This window comes from Betta splendens, chromosome 10 (assembly GCF_900634795.4).
Source record: "Betta splendens chromosome 10, fBetSpl5.4, whole genome shotgun sequence".
Classification (NCBI taxonomy): Eukaryota; Metazoa; Chordata; class Actinopteri; order Anabantiformes; family Osphronemidae; genus Betta; species Betta splendens.
The window spans coordinates 3,955,898-3,978,679 of NC_040890.2; the positions used below are offsets into that span (position 1 = coordinate 3,955,898).

At 40.1% G+C, this 22,782-nt stretch overlaps 1 protein-coding gene across 1 annotated transcript in view; it reads right to left on the reverse strand.

Annotated features, from left to right (window-relative positions):
* The window catches only part of LOC121202558 (transposon TX1 uncharacterized 149 kDa protein), a 128,438-nt gene that overhangs the window by 101,767 nt on the left and 3,889 nt on the right, over window positions 1-22,782 (reverse strand). The gene's annotated exons all lie outside the window — the stretch shown is intronic.

The window sequence follows — 22,782 nt, forward strand, 5'->3', positions numbered from 1 at the left end:
CATCTCATTAATAGAGGCAGTCTGCTCACATTCATTACAATAACAAGGTCCAGACTCCGTTTTACTGCATCGTGTAGAAGCGTGACAAACAGATGCCACATACGCTATGGGTCTCAACCTCTGTCTACACGTACAGCAGGGGGACAACAATGTGTGCGTGTGTGTGTGTGTGGGGCGGTATATCAGTATTTGCGCACTACAGTGGCTCCTTGGATGCAGCAGAGTAGAAAAGCTGAGCTACTGTACTGTATGAGATAAAACACTTCATAAAATAACAACACACACAGACTCATGTGTTCAATCAAAACACAGGCCTGTTCCCTACAAACGACTCTACCATGAGACTGTGATGAGGTTGCTTGATGTGTTAACGTGTCAGATTAGGTCCTGTTGCCTCTTCTTCATGAAATGCATCCAGATTTGGGCCACATCAGGCTTTGCTACGCTTCTACTGGACTACACTTTAAAAAGTGGTATCATAGCATGTACGATGAAGTGTGACGGGTGTGGATGTGGTCCACAGGAGGCTGGTTGGTCAGGTTTAACCCCAGAGCTTCAGGCACCATCTTTCGAGTTTCAACTAGATGTTAACTGTTATATATATTGTATTATATAGTATACAGAAGTGAATTTAAAGACTATGCAGAATGTAGGTGGAGACTATGGGTCACTATGGACTATGGGTTAAAGACATTTCTCACAGAGGCAGGTACAACTCTACATCATAGTTTCAGTCAATTACACTTTTTAAATTATGTTAGATCATGTTTATATAATTGACATTTTTGACCTGATGGTTGCATTAGTAATAACTCATGGGAGCGTGATCTTGTTTTATGCTAACCAAGAGTGACTAATTCATGTGGCTGTACTAATCTCATCTCCAATTGACCTTGAAGTAGAGCTGCTAAGCTACTTTGCATACTGGAGACAAGAATATAAAAGATATACATGTGATGGTCTATTATCAGAAACAATAAGGGTTAATATTTGGACAGCAGCTTCTGCTCCATCTGAATTAATGGAAGGTCCCAGTGGTCCTGGTACCAGAATCAGTTCTGTTTCTCGTTGGATGACAGACAAGCAGAGGCCATGACAGATCACCGTAGACCCAGATGGTTAACACACAAAGCCTCAGTGGCGTGCGTTGAGGTTCATGACTGGTGAGGCACTGACTTCTCCAGAGTCAGACTTACAATAAAATAACTTGAATGAGTATCTTTGCTATGGGCAAACACAATTATTTTAATTATAACAGGGAAATAGAGGGGACCAAACAGTGATACTGGCTTTAACTTGCTTTACTCACTTAAAACAGAACTTTGACTTTAAAAAATACCACAGGATTTACCACTGGACCTAAAACACTCACTGTACAATGCACACTAATTAACACAGGACTTCTGCCTTATTTAGTTAACACAGCACTTGTACTTTTAGTTAAAACAGGACTGCAAATCAACACTAGACTTTTAGACTTTACTTGACTTAAAACTCTAAGGTGGTGTCATCACTTATTTTTTTAGAAAATTGAAAACCATTTGTGGTCTTAGTTTTATATATTTTACACAATATCCTGTGTTAGTCCAGACGTTCTCACAGGTTGAAAACAGTAAGCAGGGAAAACAGTAGAGTCAGTTTGTGGCAGCACAGCACAGCCAGTCGTTATGAGTGTACCAGTCTTATGTGCGTTCATAAAACGATCTGTGCATGTGTAACGAGATGTGTGTGAGCTTTTGTTTTGACTGAAAGTCCAGTTTTGAAAATGTTTTAAGACGACTTATATAATTCTGCTCTATCTTGAGAGTTGGGAAATAAGCTAATTTAGTTAGTTTGCTAACTAAAAAAATGTAGAGGAAATACATTTATAACACAGATCAGTGGACAGATATTGATTTCTATTTAATGTTATTATGTATTCATATTATGGTATTTTGTCAAGCGAGGTGAGGCATCGCCTTCCGTGCCTACCCTGACCGCACGTCACTGCAAAGCCCGTGTGTTAATACAGAGAAAAAAAATGAATGTGACAGTGTATTCATGACTCTTAGGGGACTCCCTGCCATCTATAGCTGGACTATAGCTGAACCTCAGGTATATGGCATGTTGGACACTCTCTCAGCCCTACTATGAAGTGTGCGCTAAGTGTCATGTTCTCACCTGTTGTCACGCTTTTTGGTAGTAATTCCGGTTTTATTGTTTGTTATTTACGTTTATATTTAACTTTATATTTGAGGTTTTATTCATCTTTCAGGATAACGTTCACTACTTGTTAGTGAATTCCAGCTCTGCTCTTCTATTTTGGTTTGTACAGACACAGTGTTGATGCTGAGACCTGTCATTAAAATGAGGTCAATGAGCAGATTGGCACTAAATTATTTGCCTCAGACAAGAACTCCAGGTCAAACACTGCACGCCTCTCCCATTACAGGACAGTACAGACTCTTTCTTCTTTGTGATTAAAATTGTGATTGTAGCTCCACAGCAACATAACCTTTTAATCATGTGGCTGCTGTGTTGTGATATGTCTATGTAAAGGGTGTTCTTCTTCTATCTCAGGACAGAGAATAGTGACGTGTCTGATGCCTGTGTATTTGTGTGTGAATTGTATCTTGATTGACTCGTTTGGAACGACACCTGGTGAAAACACAAGATACCATCACTTACTCTGAGTCGCCCATTATTCTCTACTACTGTAGACAAAAGCAATAAAGAGTGAGACAAAGGGAAAAAAAGATTCAAGGAGGTGGAAAAAGGTTTTAAAAAGAAGAAGGCAAAGGGAAATTCATTTCTGACAAACTGCTAAAAAGCTTCAGCTTTTTAGTGAAGTTGGTAGGATCATGAAGTTGGTAGGATGTTTTGATTTAGGTAATAAAGTTAGGTTAAATTTATTACAAGATTCCTATTTGTCTGTCTGTTGTTGACTTGTCTCTTCTGAAACCTCACCTCAATAGCATCATCTGTGTGTGGCCACATAATCAGTGCTTGTCGTCTCAATTGGTTCTGACAGTGTTTTACTAAACTTTGGCCAAGTGCTGTGTGCCTCCGTCCAACCACTGGAAAAGTTTTAGACAGAGAGAGTAGACCTTGTACTGCAAGAACAAAAGTGTGATTTAATTCAATTTATTTTTATATATTGTGTTTCCCCTTTAAAGGTCGAGGCCTTACAGATTTTGAGAAAAACAATCCCCCTGAGCAACGAGCGAGAGAGCTGGACAGACATCTGCCTCCTCTGCTGGCGGAGGGAGGAGGAATAGCATAGGCATAGGAACGCATATATACAGTATGTAGCTGGAAACAGGTCACCAACAATACAGTAAGCATGCAAGTTCTTGTTTGTTGGGTAACAAACAGGAACACAGAATTGGTTGAGGGTGTTAGGACGACAAGGAAGGGAAGACGTGATTGGTTTAATGTGCTTAAATATTGTGGATTGGGTCAGATTGTAGCCACGTCTTGAGCCTATTATCATTTTAGATTCTAATTGTAGCCAAGCAGGAGCAAACCTAGCAAAAGCAAATCCTAGAATTCCTAGAAGGAAGAGAAACAAAGACATGGAAGACACTAGTGCCAGTCTATTGTGAAGTCAGGCTCCGTCTGTAAAAAAAGATTGTTTTGAAAAACATCTTTACATTTTTCATGTATTAGTTTTATTAAGACATTGACAAACAGTGACATGTCCCGCCCACTGATGTGATCTCTTACTCTGATAATAATGTGACTTTCTGTCCTAGGTTACTGATTGTCAGGACTCGCAGAGAGTGGACAGGAGTGAGGGACCCAAACGCACAGCTCAGGAGACAGAAGGAGAATGAATCAGGTTTATTTGTTATAAACCAAGACAGCTGGCAAAAAACAAGAGTCGGCAGGCAATCGTCAGAACCAGAACCAGGCAAACACGGTCAAATACAGGCAGGAGTCAAAACCATAGACTTACTCTGAGTTGGCTGGGAGACTGAAAAACCGGGTGCTCGACAACAACAAACTGGCAAACGGAACAGATGAATACTGGAGTTTCAATGCTGGAAACTAATTACTGAGTGGAGACAGCTGACAGGACACGTGATCAGAAACGTAAAGTAGGCAAAAGACACAACAGAACAGAAACCAGAAACACTACCAAAAGAAAACAGGAAATGAACATGGCAAACCACAAAAACAGCCCAGATTCATGACACTGATAGCTAGTAACACACACACGACAGCATAGTAAACACTCTGTTACACACAGAGTAACTCGCCAAGAACGCACTCGGGAGTATCGTATACATGAATAGCAGCATAGTTGATAGACTGTCTCACACCAATTACTTTGGGCACACAAGGAGCATGAAGTATGATAATTGGTGTTACACCACCTGGTCCCAGATGTTAGAGTGCACCTGAAATATAAGGAGCTAATGATTTATTGCTCAGAGAAACAAGATAAAATTTATTCTGCTTTATTCCTACCAGTTTGACTCAGTAGAACTATAACTGCACAAATCTCATTTATTGTTCTGTTAAATAACATTATTTACTATTATTGTAATAATATTTAGTAATATTGAGTATTTGAGATTTGATGATGAAAAATAAAGCAGCTACAGAACAAACACAGTACATGTGATGTATTTTACACCTCCACAGTGTGAACATCATTTAAACCACGCAAATACTGTACTGTGTCAATCTGGAGGCTTTTCCCGAATGTGTCCGAGCTTCATTGTCTTGACTTCAAGTTCAGCATTTATCTGCAGCCAAGTCCAAACCTGGAACTAACCTGAGAAGGTATAGCTAACTTATAAAAATGAATTGCTGTGCCCACAGATATATATTAGTTACTTTGTTCTTTGTTGTTTTACTTGACAGCAAAAACTTTTAATGGTTAATAATTAAATAATAAACATAACATGGGCCCGATATCATCCACTAGTTTGGTGATTGGCTTGGATGTGTCCCTTTCACCTAAAGGAAGCTATAATTTGCAGCTGATGATTTCAGTATCATATCTACCCTACGGTTAACTGCTACTCTTGATTGGGGGTAAAATTATAGCAGACATTATTGGTCCCTGTGCAAAACTTTTCTTGTACTAGCAATTACTATTCAAGCAATTGGACAGTAAAGATGTGCTCAGGGACATCAAGTACAATACCAGCTTCTCCTCTAAGAAAATATGTATTTGATCATTATTTTGCAGCCATATCACCAACAACATTCTGGCCCCCAAGGATAATATGATTGGTGCTGACCAGGGGAGAGGAGGAAGGGCAGGGGTTGACAAATAAGAAATTTTGGACACCCCTCATTCTACAAAAAACATCTCATAAATCTTCGTGTGTGATTGGTTTGGTAGTTTCAAGGTCCCTACCATTTATCATGCAGCATGTGTGAACTCTAATCAGTCAGAAAGGCTGCACTTTAGCTGCACTTTGTGATAACAAATTAATGATGAATAGGTCGGAATGTGATTGATAGACTGAGTTGCGAATAATGAGTGTCTAATCCCACACGCACACAACCAGTCAGAAGGTTCTTAGTGGTTGTTATTCAAACTTTGAACAACACTTGAGGCATTAAAATAGAATAGAACAAACGCTGACTGTTTTTAATTGGTCCAGATATTATTTCTCAAACTTACACTTTATGTGATATGAATGTAGCTCAGGTGATTGTAGAGGCCAGGTCATCCAATGCATCACTCCTGTCTATCGCTCCTCTTTGTTAACAAATATATAGTAGATCCTATGTTACATTGAAGAAGAGGAGAATACAAAAGATGGGCTCACAAGGTGCCAAGCAGGTGGTATGTCACTCCGAGTTTTCTATCAGTTTAGATGGCACTTTGGATTAGATGTAACAGTGTCACCAGCTAAGTACCCACACACCATTACACCTCCTCCTCCATACTTTTGAGTGACACTGTTTGTTTACTCCAGAGTTCTATGCAGACTCTCTCAAGAAGTTGTATTAATGTGCAGAGATGAAAGAAAAACCACTGATGAAGAAGTTTGTGCAACCTTTTTACTGTGTAAGTTTTTTTAGGCTTTAGTTCAATATAACCAATGCATCTAAAAGGTTTCATGATATAATCTGTATCAAGGTCTTTAACAGTTTCCAACCTTCTTGCAGATACACAGATTACAAGTATACAGATTTTTGGCACAAATATCAGAATAGTTGGCCTTTCAGTCAACTTTAACACATATAATTACCCCTAAAGATACAAAGCTGATATTTGGCTGCGATGTTAACTTGCGTATTGTATATCTTTGGCAGTTGTACTGTTATATATATTATATTATATATATTATATATTTTTAAAATCTGGCATAATCATTTATCCAGGATGGTTCATTATTTAACCCTTATATTCCAAAACCATCACAGGAAATAAACACACATACTCAGGATTACTGCCAGCAGGGGAAAATACTGATGCTGAGTAAACAGGGGGTCACGACATTTAACACTAAACGTTCATAACCTCATGATTTTAGCTGGAGAGTCTGACACTGTAGAGTCTACAGTGTAAAGGACCTGAGCCCACACAGCACCTTGTAACGCAGCAGTAGCTGCTTAGTTCTGTCTTGCTAGAGCACATTGCTGTCTGAGATAGACGCCTATTCTGCAGCTTCACATTGTCCAATTGTGTCTTAAATATAATTAAATAAAGTAACATGACCCAGTTAACATGACCCAGAGAGTCACAGAAATGTACCAGAATGCCCAAAAAATGGATTTTGCATGTGGTGGCATCTTTAAATGTCCATCCAGTAGACATTTAAACACAGAGTTGTGTTTATTATTCATCTAAGATGATGCACACACTGGTCTATTTGACAGAAACTGATTGGGCCTTAATCCACTTCACTGATTGTTGTGGAAAAGTCAGGACACACAATGATGGACTAAATACAGTCTTATCAGTGATGCTGCTGACACATGGACACATGCATAAATGAGCTTTCATTTATTTGTCTTAAACTACATTAGTATCACCACAGTCACATCACAGATCACTGGACCAACTGGGTCTTATATTCAGTTTTATGACTGAAGGCTGAGTTGTGGCAACTGGACTGACATGATTCTGTCCATTAACTTCTTCGTCCTTAAGGACTGACCAGCACGTTCTCCAGGACGCGCAGATGCATGACTTATGTATGTATGTCCTTATTATAGATATTACATGTAGTTTAAGTCAAGTAAGTCGAGTAGGCTTTTTCTGTCATTCCAACCATGTACAGTTCAGTATACGGTGAAATCAAATAGCGTTCCTCCAGGACCAAGGTGTTATGTATGTATGGGGTGCTGAATGTAAAAGTAGCACCTATAACTAGTTTTCTCACATTTAACTAAATGACACAATATGTTTTCTCACATTTAGTTAAATGTGCAAGTCTAAATGTAAATGCTAAATATAAATGTAAATGTTAAATATAAATATTAAAGGTTAAATGTAAATGTTAAATCTAAATGTTAAAAGTTAAATGTAAATGTTAAATGTAAATTTAAATTTTAAATGTAAATGTTAAATGATTGAAATGAATATTTAAGTAGACTCCACCCCATATGATCCTAGATCAGTGACGCGGAATCAAACACCCTCTGGATCAGTGGACGACAATACTGGAGAGAAACCTAAAGTCGAAGCCATCATGGCCGTCAGCTCCGACTTCCTCCTGTTAGCGGAGATTGAACGGGCTGTGCGGGCTGAGGCTCCGCTTCAAACTGCTGTTCTGTCGTAAACACCATTAATGGGGAGTTAAGTAAGTTTAAATGGAATATTTCTGTGGCGCCGGTGGAGAATTAGTTGGCTAACTATACTAGCTAGCCGAGGTTAGGTCCAGGCTAAAAACAAAAGTTTCCAGGTCAAATGTAGGCGGGGTTTGCACGCACTGTTTGAGGTGTTTGAGTTTGCGTCTCTGATCTGAGATCAGCACTGTTTGAGGGTAGGGGTGCAGTCTATTTGCACATTCATGAACATTCAGTCTTAAACTCGGCGATCATTTAACATTTACATTTAACATTTACATTGCACATTTAACTAAATGTGAGAAAACATGTGTCATCTAGTTAAATGTGAGAAAACTAGTTATAGGTGCTCCTTTTACATTCGGCACCCCATATGTATGTGCAACATAAATTACAACATATAATATTAATAATTATTATTAATTACAACAATACAGCAATTTACAACATTTACATTAATGCATTTACATTAAACATTACAGTAAGTCAAAGAAAGAGACAAGATACAAAAAAGTGTCATGTTTTAATACATCTGTGGTGATGAAATAGTGAATTGAAAAAAAACATTCCAGTAGTACGTGTGTTAGTCAGTTCCATCCAGATGTCTTTTGCAAATGTCTGAGTGATTTCTGTTTGTGAATGTTAATCAGTCACTTTTGGTTGAGGAGACGTATGGCGTGTCATATGTCTCGGGGGGTGCTGGAGCCTATCCCAGCTACCTTGGGGGGAGAGGCAGGGTACACCCTGAAAACGTTGCCAGTCTATTACAGGGCCACACAGAGGCAACTTTTCACACACACTCACACCTACGGACAATGTAAAACAGCCAATTAATTTAACCACGTCTTTTGGCCGTGGGAGGAGGCTGGCAGTGGTGGCTTTAGACATGGTCAAACGGGGTAGCCGCGCAGAGTGCCACCTGCTGGCAGGCCTCGCTGCAAGCCTTCAGAAAAAAACATGCGCATATACAGTATGCGCCCGGGGGGGGGGGGAAGGATGCAAAATCACAATCTAGCACCAAAATGCAGGGGTGCCGCTGGCATTTATGGGTCCTATGAAAAAAATATTTGCAGTCAGAGACTGCTGTATATTAATAGTACTGACCACTATCTCCTACATTGGTTGGTTGGTGGAGTGGGTTGGAATGCAGTGCTAATAATAGGGTTGTAAGTTTGAATCTAGCTGTGTGATAAATTTCTTTCTGTTTTAATGATAACTTATCAGTATTAAGTCAAAATTACATAAATCTGTTTTTTAATAGTGAAAAATGTATGCTATTAAATTAGAGTGTGATGCATTTCAGGCTAGAAGGAAAAGTTTTCAAAGATTGATTCTGTAAACCTGTCAGAGTGAGAGCTCCACTCTTGGATTTTAAAGTAGTTTGGGCAAATGCTCTTACCGCTCTTGGGAAATAACACGTCTTGGATGTATTTTCCCCGTTTATAAGATTGATTCAGCAGTAAGAAGTAGAGATGGGAATTTTGTTTTTTTTAAACTGACTTGGATCTTTGTGGGAATTATCTCGATCAGTTAAATAAACAAATCATTTAGAGTCATTTGCTCATTTCGCTCAAACACTATATACTGAAGACAACATGGTTTGCTTCAGCGGACAAATTCTAATCACAAGCCACAAGCAATTCAAACCATGTCAAAACCTAGCAAATACGTACCACATTAATGTGACTTATGTCCTGCATCTTCCAGCCTTTGTTGTTTAACAGCGCGACAGTCGCTTGGTAGCGGTCACATGATAAAGTAACGAACGAGTAAATGATCCGTAAAGATCCATATGAACGAATCAGGAGCGAACTGTAACGAACCACAGAGCCTGCACAGCTCCGCTGTCACCTGACGATCAGACTCAGCAGCAACTAGAATTCAGGTGGACGGACAGTACCATGCAGTAAATGGGAGGAGGGGTGTCATTTGACCGGGGAGACACAAATAACCTGTGATTTAGATAAATTCTTGATGTCTAATATATTACTGATGAAATGTTATTATTAATAAAGCTGGTCCCTGTGGGCCCCTCAAGATTTGTGGGCGCAAAATCATGATCTGGTCAAATTGGCCAGGACCGCAGGCAGAAGCCAGAGAACCCACGCCACACAGGGAAGAACATGCAAACTCCACACAGAAACCTAGAATGAAACCTAGGACCTTTTTGCTGTGAGGGGACAGCGCTACCCACCGCACCACAATGCCGTCCCGTGTGTAATAATTTAACAATAATTCTTATCGACAGTTGTCAGTGATAAACATAATTGGTGCCTGTGTGAGGTTGTATAACGTCAGGGCCTGTATAGCTTCTGTACAAAGTAAATTCTTCTAAACAGAACAAAATCCAGTAAGATGCATGTTTGTCTCTGTCTTTGTTCCCCTCTGTCTTCAAGAAGAAGCCAATATAGGCAAAAAGTATCACATTCATGTACAGTAATATGCTACCAGTGTCTGCATTTGTTCAAACTTAGTTTTCCAGTAATGTAGAAATAATAAAAATCTAGAGGACATGAGGGAGAACAAGCTACAGTGACCCAGAGAAGTTCCCCTTTGTATAGCAATTACTGAGCACAAAAACTGATCTGACCGAACCAGCACCATGACTCTGGTGTCAGCTCAACCACTGGAGGGTCACCTGAAACACACGCACGTGCATTTTAAAGATGCAATTCTCATAAAAGGTTCCATCAATCATTTGTGTCCTTGCTTTGCCTTTAAAAATAAATAAAAAAACAAAGAGATGATTTATTCCTGGCGCAACAGTGGCCCTTCACAGCAAGAAGGTCCTGGGCTCGATTCCCAGGGGGGACCGGGTGCCTTTCTGTGTGGAGTTTGCATGTTCCCTCTGGGTTCGCTGCATAAGGTTCACCTCTAGTTTGCCCATAGGTGTGTGTTGCCCTGCTAGCTGGACTGGCGACCTGGATAGGTTCCAGTACCCCGGCGACCCCGCATGGGGACTAAGCGGAAGAAAATAGATGGATGGATGATTTATTCCAGTGTTTTGTGAGATGTTCTCCCTCCGAGCTCGGTCCTGACACTGAACAGGACCTCTCCGTGGTGTCTCATTAGTATTTCAGGTGGTCAAGTCAGCAGATATTTGTTGTTCATATGCTAGACCTATCATCTCCACTGACATCTGGAGCTTTTTACTATTAGTGCAGCCATTTGGCTTATGGCTCATCAGCTGTAGTAACCTCTGTAGACTTGTAAAGCTCCTGCCGGAATTGACAGTCAGGGTTAAACTGGGTAAACTGTAATGACCAAGACTGTGTTGTGGACACAAATGCTCTGTTTTTAAAGAAAAAAAAAAGATATGGCAGGATGTCAGACGGAAACGTGTGACAGCAACTGGCAACCAAAGCATCAACTTTCAGCTTACTACATATATGTATATATATATATATATATATATATTTAAGTTACATTTTTAGATTGGGTACAATTAAAAGTCTAGCCTACTTGTATAGCTAGATTAGAACTAGTCTAGTTGTGCAGGTAAACCTAATTTACTCCATTATAATGTTGCATTGTAGAAGTCAGAATTTTGATGCTGATGTAATACTGTATGAATTATACTGTATTTTCTGAACTGTAGATTGTATTGTGAATATGGGTTGATGGACATTAGCAATGTACTTTTCAAAATACTGTGTGTCTTACTGAAAGTAAAAGGCTTTTAAATTTAAATTTCAAATTTTTCATTTTCTTGTCATCCCAACTTGGAGGAACTGTTATTGCACACAGCTGACGTTTGCCTTAGCGATAAGATGGCACTGGGATTGATGTGTCAAGGGTTGGAGCCAGGAGAACTTACATGTAAGCAATAATTGCTGTTGGAGCTTCAGTCAGTAGTCTTCTTTTCACAACTTCTGGGTGAGCTTATTGTTTTCTAAAGAGTTGAGAATAAGTGTGAATCTAAATATACTGCAGCTGATTTGCCTTTTTGAAAACGTCAATACACACAAAAAGTCCTGGGTCCAAGCCAGAGAGAGGAGATGGTTCTGAGACAGTCAGAGGCAGCAAGGGAAAATCCCACACAGGAATATATAGGCTAAGTTATTCTACAATCTGTTGCAGATTTTCTGGACAGCAAATTAATGGAAGCTTCTGCTTGAAGTAAAGCATAGAAGTAACCAATGCAACAAGTCATTTATCAGCATCACCTTGAGAAGTCATGGAGAAGGTGTTACCTATAGGAGACATATATACTGTAAACTGAAACAGATTTGTCCAAGGGTAGAACCCTGTTGAACTACAAAGGCCAAGTGTTCTTCCTTTGATGTTCCAGTGTCTGTAATGAGATGCTGTGATACGGAAGCATGGGAATGACACAGTTTTTAAAAGAAAAGTTAGTTACTCTACCCAATCTTGTTTCTGTGCTATGATCTATTGGAAATATTCCTGGTTGGATATGGGCATGTAATTAGCGAGTGAATAGTCGGCTCTAACTACTCATTGACATAATTTACATGACATCTATCGTAGTCGACCAAGAAAAACAAGTCCTGTAGCATCAGTATCTGTATGTTGTGGGAAATTGTTAATTGTGTTGTCATGACATGCTGTGCCGCTGGCTGTGGGTTGTTCATCATCATGCATTTGGTTCCCAAAGAGTGGGAGTCTTACTATGGTGACCATAAGAACATTAGAAGGTAAAGGGGATGCAATGATGTATATAAAGACTGGTCAATAGGTCATATAGCGTAGCGTTGTAACAGGGTATAAATACAGGTCTTCAATACAGTATATTATAGTATAGTAAATACAGTGTCCTCAATCCTTCAGTGAATTTGCTATATGTTCTAGATGTTATGTAGTCTGATCCACTCCATGCTGTCAGGGGCTGACCAGGAAATGAGCAGGAACAGAGAGTTGAAGGACGCAAATGCACAACATGGGAAACAGAGCTTGAACAAAGGTTCCACAATACAGCAGGCAAAAGCGTGGTCAGGCAGGCGTCGGTCAAAATCAGAAAATCCAATACAGGCAGAGGTACCAACAGGGATTTGGCATGAAAAACGGGTCAAATCACAAGAACGGGTACTGAGTCTAGCAGTACCCGTACCCGAGTACCCGAGTACAGAAGACGCTGGAAACACGCAACAATCTGGCAGGGGAGCAAGAGTGAATGACTGATTGGGGAATAATGTGACCAGAGGTATAAAGCAAAAACAAAAACTGAGCAAAACAGAAAGAAGCAACAAAATAACAGGAAGTGTCAAGAAACAAAGACAGAGACTACAGATCCATGACACATGCCGGCACACTAGCAAACTTTGAGATGCTTTATCATACTGATGGTTAGATTTCATTTAACAATATTTCCGCAACACTGTTTTCTTAACTTATAATCCTTCATAACCACCTAAACCGTTTTATTCTGAAATAATGACAAAATGTTTCCATTAAATACCTAATTAAAAATGACCTATATCAGCTACAGATTTTATTCAAGGATATACAACAGTAGAGAAAAGACACAATCATTAGCACCATTTTCATTTTGATTCATTTTCCCGTCTGTGCCAGGAAAGTGTAGAATCAGCTCTGCTATTGAGGAAAAAGCTGTTTGCATTTTCTGCAGAGCCTATTTCATGCTTTTTAACCGAAGCTTTCTCCTCACTCTTCAGCTAAAGGTATCTGTGCTGCCACACTGACAAATGATTGATCGATTGTTGGCTCAGGACCTAATACTACATTATGTAATAAACTATCATATACTGAAAAAGGTACGAAGTAAACTGGACCAAAAATCTTGGTAAAAGGCATGTGTACAGATCCATGTTATGAATTTAACATGTCTGCTTGTCTGTGAACCTAAATGAGCAATTTAATAAATTTGTCAAGTTCCAAAAAAATAGACAGAATCTCTCCTCAGTAGAAAAACAGGCTATTTCAGTCTTCTAATGCGAATGAGGTACTGGCAATATTTCTGGATGATTGGCTGTGATGGCGGGCTGATTCACAAGCCTCCTGATTGGCTGAGTGCTTGAACGGATGGCTGGTTAAATAAATTGCCAGATGACTGCATTACTAGCTGACTAAACGCTCACACCGAACAAACTGCAGCATGAAGCAGCACACAGCATGAAAATAGGTCAAGGGACAAAAGGACACACACACACACACGCACACACACACACACACACACACACACACACACACACACACACACACACACACACATTCTGTCTATATCAATGGAGTCCATGAAAAGTAATAAATGCTGATCTCAAGCACCAACAAAGGAAAAACCCTGTTGACCTGTTACCCTCCGTTCACATGCTTTCATGCTGTTTGCCACAGAGACTTGAAGCTCACATTTCACACTTCCTGTATATCCTTCTCTACTTAGCCTAATTGTTAACACTCGTTTTTCTGCTTATTTAAGCAGTCTTTCTAATGCATGTTCTCTGCCCAGTTGTCTTGACTGTTTGCCACCCAGACATCCCTCATTATTGGATCTGTAAGCTCTATTTCTAAATTAACTAAGCTAAATTTTCTGCTGCTGGTTCTGGCTTTGGGCCCTGACGTTGGGCCCCAGATATTAAAGCTTTTTGTTTGGGCAGTTAGAAATCTGTAAACTTGGTTTCTGGCTTACAGTTGGATTCTGTTGTTGCCTCTGGATTGTGTGTTACTGGCTGATGGAGAGGACTTGTTGATGATAGACCATATGTATGCTGGGCACAAACCTAAGCATGTGACTTCAAACAGAGCATCTGCAGTGTGGGTTGTTTTGCAGGAGGAACTGGGTAAGTTTGTGGGAGGTTTACTAATACATTATGTGACTATGTGAAAGCCTCAGTGGTGACACTGCTTAAGGTTTTTATAAAGAAACATCTTTTTGTTCTAAGATGGGATGATTATTTAATAGCATATTTTTAACACCGTTCATGTCATAGTGAATCTGAGCTCTACATACAAATCACATTGCATGTGCAAAACAATATCATGATGTGTGTGCGAGCTGTGTTTCAGTTTCACCCACAGAAGCTATCTTTCTAAAGCAATCACATTAATTCTTTTGTGTCTAGAAATCAATGCAACAAAAGGCACCAGCAACTCAAACAATCATCTGCTGGAATAAAGTCTTGTCTGTGGGCTATGGGGTGCCAAATGTAAAAGGAGCACCTACAGAGGCAGCCGGTAAAAGTGTCTACCCCCACCGTGTTTGGGTTTCAAATCTGCCGCGTCAGTGCCGGGTTTGCACTGCAGGAGGAGTGTGTTACGTCCTTCTGGCCTGTAGGTGGCGATGGACTCCCACTTTTGGTCCTAAAACATCGTAGTTGCTTACGTCATATAGACTCTTGTAGAACAACCAATGATCAGGTCTTCGGTGACCTAGTGGTTAACATGCATGGCTACAAAATTTAGTTTTGTCCGGGGTTCGAGTCTGAGTGGAAGTAGTTTTTTTTATTTTAATTATTGGAAAAACAGCGTCTCATCATCATCATGTGATCACGAGATGACAACGTTGTATTACTTAGTGCATGGATCACCAAGACCATGAACCGCTGGTCGCGTTATAGTATGAAGTTATGAACGTCAGTAAATTATGGCAAATTATGGCAGTTTAAAACCGAAAATAAGAAGCTGAACGGTGCGCCCTCCCACGTGCAGCGATTTGTGGCAGACAAGCTACTGTAACCCGGATTTCTCGCTGTTGGTACGGGCAATTTTTTCTTTACGTTGAATGCTTCTTTAATGCACCACACGGCAAGACAGTACGGCACATGTACACTTTCTTTACGCCGCTCTTACCCAACGCGCGTCACCTTTTTCCTGTCCCCCGTCAACAAGGGCAGGTAGGTACTAATGTTGATGACAAATAAAATCACAGTAGCTGAAATGTCACGTTTCCCAAACATAAAATAAAAAAATAAAAAGGAATACTAACTAAGGTTACACTACTACAATTTAAAAAAGTGAATAAGGATGATCTAGACCAGGGGTCGGCCACCGGTAACACCCACGTTTTCAATGAAAAAAACAAACACTGGGAGCCGCGGAGGGCGGCATTATTATATTATTTGAGAACATTCAACATTTGTTTTTTAATCCAAAGAAGACATAAAAGTCGGGGCTCAGAGATCTAACCGATGATAAAACATTTTCAAGGCATCGACAAGGACAGCTAACTCGCTTTTCCCTGCTTCAAACAGCTGTTTTAACTGAGAGCAACCCGTGCGGCATCACCGGTCAATCTGGAAACGTATTAATTTTTTTTGTAAATAAAAATAATGTTTGCCCTGTTCAAACCTGCATGGGGAATAAAAAAGATTCTGATTCTGAAAGCGGCTGATCAACTTCACAGGAACACATTTCATATGGTACAGGTGAAAGGGACACTAACAACCCAACGCAGCCGAGGCTGTAGCAGCAGAGAAACGCAGATCTTTGTCCTGCGTGTTGATGTGTGTTTCCCCTTCCCCCAGTGTCCCTGCTCTGGGACGGGGATGGCCACGCCCACTTTCATTCACCAGACGGACATGAAAGAGGAAATAACGAAATAAACATCTGGTTAACTTCGTAGGAACACCTTGTAGTAGGAACTGGTATATTTAGAAAACCCAGTAGTCCTAGTGTTAAGGTGTGTGAACTGGGGAGGAGACGGCAGCAGCGACTGAAGAGCGACTGAATAGAGTTGATGTCTTCCCCGCTGACAGGCGCATTCATTTGATAATGCACGTCCTTGGCTGACAGTTCAGTTGAAAAACACACTGAATCTTTATCAAACCATCCCTGAATAACATCTATGAACTGCAGTTGCTTCCTTGATTATCCATGATTATTATGGAAGAAGAGCAAATCTTCGCCAGTCCAAATTGTGCAATTAATACTGTGTTTACAATAAAGGTAATAAATAATAATAATAGTATTTTCATTTTAAAATGCACTGCATATTTTAAACGAATGTCGAAGTGCTACAAATAACTTAGATCAGAAAGCTACGATAAATACATACGTTTATTTTTGCAGAGTAAACGTATGTAGAACAAACTACTTGCTGCATTAATGAGTCTTAGACCTGCAGCTGATCACGCCGCCCGATGCTGCCCAGTCTCCTACGGTGCTTTGTCCTGAAGCTGAAGTATTTCTCACCTGCTGATCGAGTAGTAGCAGCACATTAGCATGTCTATGCGCCTCTACGGGGGAGGGGAGGGATGAGAAGTTTGCCTTTGTGACTGTGAGCAAACATGAGACAAACAAAAGCTTGGTCGAACTCAGATCCAAGTCATCTTAGGAAGAAACACATCACATATCATTCAATCTCGTGTTTCATTCGAGCGGCAGTCTGGAGCTCTCTGCTAAGACTGCTGCCCTGCGACCCGTCCACGGATGAGCTTCCATTAAAAATTAAAAGCAGAGGTTTTTTGTTTTTCGTTTTTCTCTAATCTAAAAAAAAACAGCTTTAAATTCAAGTCCGTGTGTTTTTGTTAAAAAATATTTTTGTTCGGTTTATTGGTTTGTAATGCGGTGCTTTTATTCAGGATAGACGGATGGGAAATCAAAGTTTTGAAACATACACGGGCCGAATAAGTAACATCAGCCACTCATTCAGTTACAATGACACGCACAGTCAAAACAAATTCTTGCTACATTTAGTGCACCACTCCCCCGTTCCTCTCGTAGCCCGCATTTGCACATCCATACATTTGTGTATTGGTCACTCTCTGTCTGGACACATGACTCCGAAACACGTCACGTGTTTGTGTAAGAGTTTGATGTCTCCACCAAATTATAAGCAGAGGTAACGAGAGAACGACTTTTTGTGTCTCTAAACAATAAAAACATATTAACTCCAATTCCGTGTCTTTTTGTAAAAAACAAATATTTTTGCCTGTTTTATTGGTTTGTAAGGCGGTGCTTTGATTAAAATCCGTTTGCAGCTCAACGAAAGAGAAACGAAAACGCCGGTGAAAGTGGCTGGATGGACGGATGGGAAATGAAAATGTTGAAACGTACACTGGTCGAATAAGTGCTCTCAGCCACTCAGTTACAATGACATGCACAGTCAAAACAAGTCAAAGTGCAGTTCTGCAGACACAGAGTAAACGCGTAGGAACAAACATGTTGCTGTAATGCGTCGCTGTAGATCTGCTGATTTCTGGCGTCCTGTCAAAATTACGATCGACAACTGCTGTAAAACAAATTCCTATGATTATTACGGTTATTTACGTAAAATCTACAAATATTGGAAAACCTTCATTAACAAGTTGTGGAAGTTTAAAACCTAAATAAGCGGCTGTAGTCGCAGATGGACTGCGCTCTACGTCTTTACTTGCGCATTCAAATTATATTAATTAAACCGCAACGCATAATCATGGTATTATGTGAAGCCAATATGTTGTATCAGATGTTAGAGCGGTGGGTGTGTACATATTTTTAAGAGACACCTTCTATTTAAACACACGAAAAAGCTGAGGAGAATGAAAACAAGAACGTGTTGCTGCTGTGGCGCTGCCTGTTTTAAACCACACAGAACAATTATAACTTTGCAGTGAACAGAAAACAGCTAAGCCATCAACAACTTGTTGCCCTTCATACTCCCCATGTTTTAGCACACAACAGATACTTAATAGTAAAAACTTAATAGTAAAATAGGTCTGGTGTAATATATGTGTGTTACAGGTAGAAATGAACAGTCGGACCTCAGCTACGCTGTAGTGCTTTGGAGGCTTCTAATCAACGCTGCGCCACCTGGTGGTTAAAACGAGACTAGCGTCCTGATTTTTTTCAGCCGGCTGCAGGATTAAAAATCTTTAGTCAGCGACGCACTCCCTGCACCGTGGCGACGCGTCGGTACTGCAGTAAAAACCCTAGTCACTTTGAACCGCTGCCACTGTATAACTAGTTTTCTCACATTTAACTAAATGACACAACATGTTTTCTCACATTTAGTTAAATGTGCAAAAGTCTAAATGTAAATGTTAAATGTAAATGCTAAATGTTAAATGTAAATGTTAAATGTTAAATGTTAAATGTAAATGTTAAATGTAAATGTTAAATGTAAATGTTAAATGCTAAATGTTAAATGTAAATGTTAAATGCTAAATGTTAAATGTAAATGTAAATGTTAAATGTAAATGTTAAATGTAAATGTTAATTGTTAAATGTAAATGTTAAATGTAAATGTTAAATGTAAATGTTAATTGTTAAATGTTGGCCGAGTGTAAAACTGAATATTCATGAATGGGCAAGTAGACTCCATCCCTACCCTCAAACAGCGCTGGTCTCAGATCAGAGACGCGAACTCAATCACCTCAAACTGTGCGCGCAAACCCCGCCCACATCTGATCTGGAAACTTTTGTTTTTAGCCTGGACGTAACTTCGGCTAGCTAGTATAGTTAGCCAACTAATTCTCCACCGGCGCCACAGAAATATTCTTTTTAAACCTACTTGACTCCTCATTAATGGTGTTTACGACAGAACGGCAGTTTGAAGCGGAGCCTCAGCCCGCACACCTGCCGTTACAGCCCGTTCAATCTCCCCCAACGGGAGGGAGTCGAAGCTGGCGGCCATGATGGCTTCGACTTCAGGCTTCTCTCCAGTATTTTCGTGCACCGATCCAGAGTCAGATGTGGGCGGAGCTATGCGTACTGTTTGACGTGTTTGAGTTCGCGTCTCTGATCTGAGACCCGCTGTTTGAGGGTAGGGATGGAGTCTACTTGCCCATTCATGAATATTCAGTTTTACACTCGGCCAACATTTAACATTTACATTTAACATTTACATTTACATTTAACATTTACATTTAACATTTACATTTAACATTTAACATTTAACATTTACATTTAACATTTACATTTAACATTTACATTTAACATTTAACATTTATATTTAACATTTAACATTTAACATTTACATTTATATTTAACATTTACATTTAGACTTTTGCACATTTAACTAAATGTGAGAAAACATGTTGTGTCATTTAGTTAAATGTGAGAAAACTAGTTATAGGTGCTACTTTTACATTTGGCACCCCATAGTGGGCTCTGATCCCTGTAACAGAGGCACACCACTGCAGACGTGGCCTCTGCTGTTGGCTGTGTGCTGCTGATGGTAACCGCTTATATGATGCGCCCTTTACCCACAGCTACTGGCTCATGTCTCGCATTCACACGTTCTTTATTCACGCGCTGCCTTTTATTTAAAAGCACCAGTCGGACGCTGCTGATGCTCCCATTTGAGAATCGCTTCCATTCAAACAAACAATATCCTACAGCAGCAATGCTCTGCCAGTCTATCAGCATATTGGAAAGGAACACACATTTTACAAAAACACTCTCAAAATTTGACTCAAAGTAAAACATATGAAGGAGACAGTAAAGCACGTTACGAGTCCACTACCCAAGAGAGTCAAGCCACTCAGGCCTCCTTCACGGACGGGAGCTGGTGTGTGTGTGTGTGTGTGTGTGTGTGTGTGTGTGTGTGTGTGTGTGTGTGTGTGTGTGTGTGTGTGTGTGTGTGTGTGTGTGTGTGTGTGTGTTGTACTGGAGCTACTGCAGCCAAATGCAGCTATGAGAACTGAAAGGCAGATCTCAGCACTGAAACATACTGACAGACACAGACACACACTGACGACCAGCGGGTGAAAACGAGAACCAAACACGTAACGGCTGCAGCTGACAGCTGTCTGGGACATACTGCTCCCGAAGGAAACGAACTTCTACACCGTCTCCTAACTTAATAATAAACAGCTGAGTGCTGGAGTGACAGTGATGCCACTTATTGAAAAGAAATCCTATCTTTCATAATTCAGCTTAGTCTAGGCTTGTTAGCTCCTTCTCAGGTCTCATGCAAAGGGACAGAAGCGGTATTTCAGATTTATTTTTATGTGACATATTCTCCACAGCCCCTGTTCATTCTTGGTAACACCTGGCTCAGGAAGCATAATCCTCACATCAGCTGGCACAGTGTAAAAATATTGCCTGGGGTCAGCTACCTGTCCCTGTTCCTCGTCACTCCTGCCAACCAGGGATAAGTCCCACTTATCTGCTGTTCCACTTTCTGGTGCATGGCTGATTCTAACATCACATATACTGTATGTACGTCTGAAAGAATTTGTTTCTGCTTGTTCTGTCTGCCCCAAGGCCAAGGACTTCAGGCATCATTCTCTGCCATGGCCTTGCCCCAAATGACCTGGGACCACATCTTGGTGCATAAACCTTGACATGTAACATGTGTCCACTCAGAAAGATCAGCGATGTCCAGAAGGGAGAAACTTAGTTTGCCAAAAAAAAAGCCTTAAAGCACACTTCAGAGCTCTGTTAGCTCAGCTGATCATTGTCTCACACAAACACTAATTTAGAAATGCAGTTTTTATTTTTACTTTAACTGATCAGGAAAGGGCACTGGACACCGGACACAATGTTTAATTTGTGATCACTTTGCAACAATCTCAGCTTTGAGCTCTTGTTTCTTCACTCTGCCAAATGCTACAGTATTTGACATGATATGAGTTCTTTGTGAAGAGATTGTGTTGATGGGGCTGATATGCAATCAAGGAAAGTGAATTGCTGTTTAAAAATAGCACAAAGGTACGACTAGTTCCAGGGCTGATTAGTGTAATGCATTACAGCAAAGCCACAGCTGAAATGAAATGGCATTTGAACAGCCCAGGCTGAAATTAAGTCAATTTATATGAATAAGCCTATCACCCAAAGTACCAGGAATGATTATGTAAAGTCACAGGATCACAATTCAAGCTGAACAACTTTCTTTGGAAGTGGCTAAAAACAGAGAGAAGGTCAGATACATAATACATAAAAGTAATGTGCATCCAGTTTGTGCCCATGGATTCAGTCTACAGTAGATGATAGATAGGCCAGTCGGTGTATAACCACTGGTATTTGGGTTCACTATACTATGAACAAAATAAAGCATATGTGCTTTTAAAGTGTAGGCCTTTAAACAGAAAAATATACATAAAGTTTATTCTTGGACTCTGTGGCTTGTCTGTTGGCAGAGAGCCTCAAGCCCAGTGACTGTGGAGACTGTTACGGCTTTATTGCAGGGTTCCGTTATATATTATAACAGAGGTTATATTAGGTATGTTCACCAGAACAACAGGTGAAATTAAATCTATGTTCATTAGCTACTTACACGTCTACAAAGCTGTAAATAAATCAGATGTGATGGAACCAATGGGGCCATGTTGCACCTGAAGGGTTGCATACCATGAGAACGAGGCAGACTGGTGTTAAATGGGTACTAACTACTGTAGGGAGCCAGAGTGAACAAGGAAGCCAAACAATACAGGCTGTTAACTAGCAATAAAAATGACAAGCAGTGAGTGATGACTCACAGAAGCAGTGCAAACACTAACTAGAAGGATGGAGGCACTGAACATCAGGTGAAACAGTGACCAGTCCATATAATGAAGTGATACAAAAGGACAAATGCTGAATTGAACTAGAGCGAAAAACAGGCAACAATAGAGAATTTAACAGGACAGGAATAAGTGGACATCAGTGTCTTTACTGACAGAGCACAGTACAGCACAGAGCTAGGAGGGGAGTACAGGAAGACAGAATGAGCAGAGAGACAAAACTTGTTGGTGAGAATTCATCTGAGAGCTTCTGAAACTAGTTGTGTTTGTATTGTTTACCGTCCTCCTGCTCCATATTCAGAGTTCTTAACTGAATTCAAATCAAATCAGTTCAGTTCAGTTCAGTTCAGTTCAGTTCAGTTCAGTTCAGTTCAATTCAATTCAATTCAATTCAATTCAATTCAATTCAATTCAAATCAATTTTATTTATAAAAAAAATAACAACAAAGTTATCTCAAGGTACTTTACAAAGTAAGGTTTAAGACCTTACACAACTAAACCCAACAGATCCCACATACAGCAAGCCTTTAATTTGACAGCAACAGTGGAGAGAAAAAACTCTAACAAGGAAGAAACTTCCAGCAAAACCAGGCTGGATGTGGGCGGCCATCTGCCTCACCGGTTGGGGTAAGGGGAGAGAGAGAGAGAGAGAGAGAGAGAGATTTGATTTTTCAACAAGACTTTATTGTCATGTGTAGCTGGC